Source organism: Grammomys surdaster, unplaced genomic scaffold (genome assembly GCF_004785775.1).
Source record: "Grammomys surdaster isolate TR1022 unplaced genomic scaffold, NIH_TR_1.0 171, whole genome shotgun sequence".
In the NCBI taxonomy this organism is placed as follows: Eukaryota; Metazoa; Chordata; class Mammalia; order Rodentia; family Muridae; genus Grammomys; species Grammomys surdaster.
Window position 1 is genome coordinate 6,567,107 of NW_021604619.1, and position 8,888 is coordinate 6,575,994.

At 32.7% G+C, this 8,888-nt stretch overlaps 1 pseudogene; it reads left to right on the top strand.

The window, feature by feature from the left end:
• Nucleotides 1-6,731: 6,731 nt before the first annotated feature.
• Nucleotides 6,732-6,856, top strand: LOC114621067 (annotated as a pseudogene).
• The last annotated feature ends 2,032 nt before the right edge of the window (nucleotides 6,857-8,888 follow it).

Below are 8,888 nucleotides of genomic sequence, written 5' to 3' on the forward strand. Positions count from 1 at the left end.
TTGATGGTATTTATCAAAGAAAAAATGAAAGTTTAGGTTTTAAAGACAGCATAGCTTCCAGTAAAAAAAGAAAAAGATTATCAAGAAGAAAAAAAAGGAAATTTACCCTATATTAAACCTATATTTACCCTATATTAAACCTATATTTACCCTTTAAAAAAGAAGTGAGCCCTATATTTCATACAAATGTCTTCTTAAGGTAACCACAAATGATATGCAGAATAAGAATGGATGAGCCCTGAGAGAATAAACAGAATGCACTGACACCTAGAAATAGCATGACATGGAGAGCTTTTCCTTCTTATAGCAATGAAAACAAGGCAGGCAGAAAATAAACCATGGAGTCATGAGAGAGCTGAGGACCACCACACTCCTGACTTATTGACATATCTGTCATCTGAGAATTAATAACTCTAACAGAGTGGCATTTGGCATGAAGTTTGTAAACAGAGAAAACATTCTTCATATATAGAGACATTTCTAGAAATGTTGGTAAAATAACAATGAATCAAACTTAGGGCTAAGTGTATATGGCCTTTCTTCTGTACTAGTGGTAAGCTTGAAATTTTCTACAAATCTTAGTAAGAAGCATACTTACAGTAAATGACATGCTTTAACCCCCCTGTATAAGGCTTATGTTTTCACTTTATCAGATTATAATCACCTTTGGAGCCAACACATACTTTTACATATTAAGAATAAAATCATGGGAAAAGAGATAGAGTAGAAATATTAGACTAAACCACCAACCAGAGAATACACATGGAGGGACCCATGGCTCCAGCTGCATATGTAGCAGATATTGGCCTTATCTGTCATCAATGGAAGGGGAGGCCCTTGGTACTATGGAGGCTTGATTCCTCAGTGTAAGGGGATGGGGGATGGTGGTGGGATAACCCTCATAGTGGCAAAAAAAGAGGAGAGATAAATGGGAGGGTTTCCTGAGGGGGACACAGGAAAGGGGACATTATTTGAAATGTAATTAAATAAAATAACCACTTAAAAATAAATAAAATAAAATTTAAGAAGTTCTAAGTGTAAAAGTGAATATTCACCCAGTCTTCCATGCAGCTTCATTCTTTTCCTGTGTACCTCCTTTTCTATTTTTGATAAACTTCATCTCTGTATCAGAGTGGCTTATCCTAAATTTCTTTCTGCTGTGAGGTAAAGGCAGTGGCTTTTCCTGAGTGCAGGTCCTTGAAGGATTAGGAAAGCTTCGGATTCAGAAAAACAGCAAGTTTGTAGTGAAGTTATATCTGCTAGAAATATCAGGAAGGCTACATCCATGAAGTCTCATTAACATGATTGCCAGAAGAAGGCCTGAACAACAATGACAACATTTGATTTGTTAACTCAGATGGGGAAGATCTTATGTGGCCTCAAGACAAGATAGACACTACAAGCAAGAAATTAGGAAACATTGAGTGGGCTAAATGGTCTTTCTCAAGGAAGAGCCCCCTGTCCCCAGTTGGTTATCCAATACCAGTGATCAATCCTTAGATTATATACATAGAGATAAAATTGAATGAACTGTGAAAATATCGTTACTGGATTCAGATACATACATAACAACAATTAAATGAAAAGAGGACATGAACTTGAGGAAGAACAAGGGGAGAGGATCATGGGAAAGGTTGGAGAGAGAAAAGGAAAAGATGTGAATGATGTAATTATAGCTTCAAATAAATAGAGATACAATTATAAATCTTTTAGTTGGACTATCTCAGTTAATTGATAATATTCTAGGAATAAAGAGACACTAAAAATTACAGTAAACATAAGCTATTCTTTTTTGCAGCTTCTTGAAAATATAAATAAATAACAAATAAATAATTCACCTGTGAAAATGGCATTACACAAAACCCTTTTTATATAGAACTTCTCACATAAAATAAAAATAGAACTAAAGTTGTCCAAAACATAAAGGAGACTAAATATACAAAATAAAAAAGCTAGAACAGATATACAGATCATATATAATAAATAGGGTTCACCTAAAATTGTTAAGAAATATGGAAAATAATTTGAGAATGTGTTTGTTAAAACAATGAGTTCTACTAGAAAAATAGAATTTATAAGATTATAATAAAAAGTATCAAATACTTTGGAAATTAGAAATACATTGAGAACAAGTTTGAGTTTTATTAATGAGGATGTGTAAGTAAAACCAATGTGGAAATGAACATATGACATTAATACATTTCTAATATTTGGGAACTAATTTAGGAGTTTGATAGTGTTATAACACAAGTTTGAATACTAAAAATGGTGAAAGGTTAGATTATTTGAAGTTATGTTTGTAAAACTTTTAAATTTGACTAAAACAACTCAAGAATAAAAAATTCAAAGAAAAACATTTGTCCTTGTAAATCTACGAGAAAAAATGTAAAAATATAATTTTATAAAATTTTATAAAACATGCATATTGTTAATTAAATTCATATATTATTTTTCAAGATCTATTCATTTCCTGATTAAGAATGGAAAATATTGACTGCCAATTAATAGATGATAAACAGATGTTTTAAAATAAAATCTTGAATTAAGCATAACACAAGACAAAATTTATGAAATTTCAATACAGTTTATAAATATTAAAAATGTACATTATTCTATGTGCAGCCATACATGTGCCATGGTGCATGTATACAAATCAGAAGACAATTTTCAGGAGTCAGTTCTCTTACCACTGGGGTTTCTCTTTCTCAATCTTGCATAATCATGCTTCTGTAGCAGGTCCTTCTATCTTTTCAGACATTTTTCTAATCATTTAAAATCATTTTGGAAATAAAGGGATAGTTTTACCGTTGCATAATAGATTATCAGAAATTTGTGAAAACAGAATTTTTAGGAGAAAAGACACCAGAAAGTATTGAATACAACTTTATCTAGAAGGCAATACAGAAATACAAAGTGTAATTTTCCTATTCATATGTAGCACTTGATAGTAATTAAATCAAAAGTGATATTTCATGGGTGTAACTGAAAACCCATTCTTCCTTTCTCTAGATATTGTACAAATAATACAATAAGATATCCCATGCTTTCTATACAAGAAATACATAAATTTTTCAGAGCAATAATTAAAGTTTAATAAAATACAGATAACCAATGTGCTAGTAGAACAAATGTTAACTTTAAAAGTAAGGAAAGGAAAAAATGGAATTTCAAATTGAGACAGCCAAGTAGTCAAAATAAGCTAATATTACAATTAAAGCCAGCCAGTTCACTACTTCCTTTCAATCTATATAAATGACAATCTAACTACAATTAAAGAATAGAAAATATGTGTGCCTGCAAAATAAACTGTGTGGTGTGACTCGAAACAATTATTTAGATCCTTGGCCAACACAAGAAAAATAATGAGCATGACATTTTATTTAAATTAAAACTAAATGAAAATTACAGATCTTAGAAAAAGTCTAAGGTTTCAGGAAAGACACAAGCAGATATGAAGGATAATTAAGAATTATAAAATACTCATTTCAAATTGTAAATAAAATAGTTCCAAACATATTGGAATATGCATGTGTAATAATGATATACAATATATATATGGATATGTATGCATATTATCTAACTGTGTGTGTGTGTGTGTGAGAGAGAGAGAGAGAGAGGGGGGAGGAAAAAAGAGAGAGAAAGAGAAAGAAAAAGAAACATACAACAGAAGAAATGACAATCCCTTGGAAATGAGCATGTTCAAAATGCTCAGTTCTATGTTAGTTTTATACATATGTGTTATAGTCCCTTGCTGATGTGAGCATGGGAAGCAAATTCAAAATATTATTTATCAGCCAAGCTAATACTTTTCTATGTTTTACATTCTTCCCTCTTTATGAACACTCTGGTCATGAAAAGAAGATGAAAAGTATCAAATGATAATCTATGGTATTGCTGATGCCAAACTAAACAAACAAAAACCCTCTGTCTTTCTCAGGAATAATTTCTAAGGAACTATAGTACCATGTAAGATTGAATCAACTATCCTTCCATAAAAAAAATAATAAGTAAATAAAACAGCAATTAGGGAGTGTGCATCTATGCCCAGCGGCAATCAGTGAAACATGGAAATTCAAACTAATTCGTGAATTGTGTTCTAATAGCACAGCTGGTGATAACTTGATTTTACACCAGTGATTTACAGACTCTATAAATACAGCACAAACAGCCCATGATGAATTTCTCTAAAGTCAATCTCTTTTATTTGTCACTCCAAATGTCTACGTACTCCAAGATTTTTTTTTATTTTTTATAATCTCTTGTGGATTATATCAGTTATAACAGATTCACAAATTCTTTGAAGAGAATATGATTGAAGCTTCAGTTTTTAAAATACTCATAGACACTTTTCTCATATGTTCTCGATCAGTGCTTCTCAAACTTCATAATGCTGAAATTATTTAATATAGCTCATCATGTGGGAATTACACACAACTATCAAATCATAATGTTGCTACTTCAAAACTCTAATTTGCTACTGTTATGAATCACAGTGTAAATATCTAGCATGCAAGAGTCTGATATGCAACCCCCAATGGGGTAAGATCCACAGGTTTTGATTCTGTACTCAAGATGTTAAATACTATTAGTTAAAATGACCCAGAAAGGTATATTCCATCAACAGACACCAACCCCAACACTATTGCTGATCCCAAGATGTGTTTGCTGACAGGAACCTGGTATGACTATCCTCTGAGAGGCTCTGTAAACACCTAAGACAGATACAGATAATCAGAGCCAACACTGGACTGAGCCAGGAGACCCCAGTGGAAGAGTTAGGGGAAAAGCTGAAGGAGCTGAAGGGAATTGCCATTCCATAGGAAGAACAGCAGTATCAACTAACAGAACTCCTCACGGCTCCAGGGTCTAAGTCACCAACCAAAGTGTTGGTGGGATCCATGGCTCCAGATACATATGTAGCAGAGTACTCCCATATATGGCCTTAGCAGGAGGGGAGGCGCTTTGCCTGTGGAGGCTTGATGCTTGGAGAAGGGGAATTCTAGAGGGGTGAGGCAGGAGTGGGTAGGGGAGCACCCTCTTAGAGGTAAAGGGATGGAGGGTTCAAGGAAGGGAGACCGAAAGGGGGATAACATTTGAAATGTAAACAAATAAAATGATAAATAAATAATAATAAAAGAGAACACTGGTATAGCAGAGGAAGCATATAGTAATTTTGAAATTTTTCTCTTCATATCTAGTAAGAAAAAGGGTTTTCAACCATATTGAACCACTCCATAAAGTCTTAAAACTAAGTGGATTAAGTGGAAAATTGTTTTTTAAAAGCTAGATAATTTAAACGTGATTTGTCTTTATATTTGCTTTTTAGTTTTCAAACAAAACAAACATTTAAATAATTTTAATCTCTTGATCACTGAAGATGTTCTTGAGTAGCATAAATTTTTATATCATTTAATATTTTAGGTAGAGCATCAGGAATTGTTTAACTATCACTAGATGTGTACATTATATATTGGAGCACAATTTTGCATATTTTAATAATACAATGAAACAAAATGCTAAGATTTAAGAAAGTTACAGATATGAAATCTCACAAAATTTAAACAATGAATATCAACTTTGTGAATATATATGCATATATATATATATATTCTCTTTTAATGGATCTCAGTAGATACTAACTATGCATGTCCAATTAAATAAATATATTTTTGTGCTAATTTTGTTTCTTGCCCCTTTTCTGAATATATGTATCAGCTTTACAAGTTTTCTGGTGGTTTATATGGAGAGTCATATCATGTGAAAATCTAAATATTTGCCTACTTCCTTTTCACTTTGCATCCACATTATTTCTTTCATTTGTCTTATTGCTCTAGGGCAGGGTCTATGTACGATATTTAACAGGAGGAGGGAGATTGGACTTCCTTATCTTGTTCCTTACTTTAGTAGAAATGCTCTGAGTTGTTTCCATTTAGGATAGTATTTTCTGTGAACTTGTATATAATCTTTATTATCTTGAGAAATATCTCTTGTATTTTAAGATTATCCAAACCATTTATTTTGACAGGTTGCCTGGTTCTGTCAAAGGTCTTTCTTGCATCATGAGAAGTTCATGTGGCTTTTCATCTTTAGTATATTTATGAGTTTAAATGTGTTTATTGATTATTATAGGTTAAAGATACTCTGGATCTCTGAAATGCGGCCAACTTGATCATGGCGAATAATGTTATACATGTGTTCTTAAATTTGGTTCTCATGTATTTTAATGAGAATTTTTATGTCTATGTTCACAAATGATATTGACTTATCATTTTTTCTTTGGTAAGTTGGAGTATTAAAGAAATAATACTAGCTTAGTAATAAGAATTTGGAAATGTCCTTTCCTCTCTATTTTGCCAACTATCTCCTGTAATATCAATATTAGTGTTTCTTTGAAGATCTAGTATAATTTTGTGATGAGCTCATCTGGCCTTATTTATTTTAGTGTACAGTTTTAAATTATGTTTGAAATCTCATTGGACATTGTTGGTAAATTTAAATTATTTACTTCGTTTTAAATTATCTTAATAAAAATAGTCTGTTGAAACTTTCTAGTGGGTTCTATAGCAGAGATAAAACAGGCCCCTTGTAAAGCTCTGTGTGTGTGTGTGTGTGTGTGTGTGTGTGTGTGTGTGTGAGTGTTCCTGTCTGTGTTTGTGTGTCATGTGTTAGTATAAGAGACTATTCTCTATACTGTCTCAATTTTAATATGAACATAGAAGTTCCCTTACAATTCTACCCCTAGAATCACATGACTGACTTGTCACATGTGCGTTGGTAGGTGGCAGAGAGGAAAGAGGCCGTGTCTACACTCAGTGTTCTGACCTGTGAACATTTGAATGGTTAGTAGGCTAATGTTCCCTGAAAAACATGATCCTGAGCAAACAAGCAGTCCAGGTCCTCACAGGCCCCGACAGTTCCCAATATTGGGACTAATCCGAAGACTAGAAGACACCAACCTGGAATTGAAGGTAAAAAAGTCGGGGCTAGGACAGAGGACCCTCAAATAGGGCACTCAGAAAGGCAGGATGAGGATCCAGCCCACAATGACCATTAAACTGGCACTTTTGAGCCTAGACAGGGAGCTAAATTGAGAATAACAGCCCTTGGGCATTTTGGAAGCCTGGGAAAGCAGGCTATGCCAAAAAGGACCCTTGCCTGGTGCCATAATACATACATACTATACATAAATATAGTATGTATATGTAATTACCTAATCACCATTATAAATTATTTCCATATTTTCTTTTTTGTTCTTATCAAATATTTTTATTGAACAAATTCATTTGAGTTTCGACTAGCAGAAGAAAATTTCACATTCAAATAAACTAACTCTATTTAACAAAATAATAAGATCTCATAGCAATTTTGATTGTAACGAGTATTCACCAAAAATGGTTATAGACAGCCATGAGAAACCTCAATTCAAATAAGTGACTGTGGAATAAAAAATACCATTTCTAACAAAAATATTCAACTCAAGATTTACTGTAACTTGTACAAATATGAATATTCCAAAATTCCTCTTCGCACAATCACCCATTCTAGGTAATGTTTGTTTTTTGCTCATTTCCCAAATAAGTTGCTCCTTTATGACTGTTAACATAGAGATACAGTGTTACAAATAAAAGAAATATTTTCTAATGTATTCATAACTTTATAACTAGTACTATACTATAGTAGGACTATAAACAAACATCTTTCAAAAGCAAAGTAAAATTGAAGAGTTCTGGAACAACCTTAATAAGAAGAATCATATCGAGAGGACATTGTTTATCCTGAAAAATATTAATAAGGCCATGAAGAAAACCTAATCTCATAGGTTGGACAAAACATAGATAACTACTCAGTAAGAATCTAAAAATTCATGCTGAAATATTTATGTTAATAAAGTAATCACAAAAGTATTACAGTTTTTAACAAAACTTACTTTATTTTTATTCATAGTTCACTGTGTTATACAAGCAGTATGTTTTATGGAATTTAAGTTACTTCATGTTGTAAGAATTCTGGTCCATTTTTGGCATCATTACTACTTAAAATACTAGACTTTAGCATACCCAGTATATCCAGCATGTAGTTGCTGGATATATAGATACTATGACAATCCTTCTCATGTAAACCGGCTAGAGTCAAAAAGAAGAATGTGATGAATGGACAGCTTCAGTGAGAGAGATTCTTGTGCTCAGTGCTCAGTGAAAGAATATCTCTGTCTTCATTAGCCATGGATAGTTTTTCTAATGCATTTGGGAAATGCCTGCTTTTATTCGTTATCTAATTTAGATTAAACTTTGAATACTTGGACAAAAAGGCCCTTCACCTTTCCAATAGTCACAGAAATAAAATAAGCATTAATAATATGTTCTAGCCACCAAATGAGAGATTGCTGTCCAAGAAGAAAAAAGAAAGTAAAAGAAAAGAGGAAAGGAAAGAAGAGAAAAGAAGAAAGAAGGAGAAAGGGCAGATGGTGCATATGGTGAGAACTCTCATTCCACAGAAGTGTAAAGGGCATTTCTGGTCAGTCTTTTCTTCCAGTGAAGTTTAAAATTCCAAGCCAGATGCAATTAAGGTGAAAACCACTATCAATAACAGTTCACAAAAGTGGTTGAGTGATTTGAAAAGGACCATCACTCACTACATGAACTTTGAAGGTCATAGTCTAAGTCTTAGCTCTGTCATTTATCATGTATGTGCATAATTTATATGTGCAAGTTATTTAGCCCTGATGACCTCTCTGTTTCTTACCTAAGGAACAGGGAAAATCTCCACAAGTGAACCAAATTATAGGTTATGGCAACTGATGAAGCATTTTATTTCATTTCCTATTACCCATATATAAAATAAATGTGCTGAAATTAAACACCAGATTAAACTATCTTCCATTCTTGCCA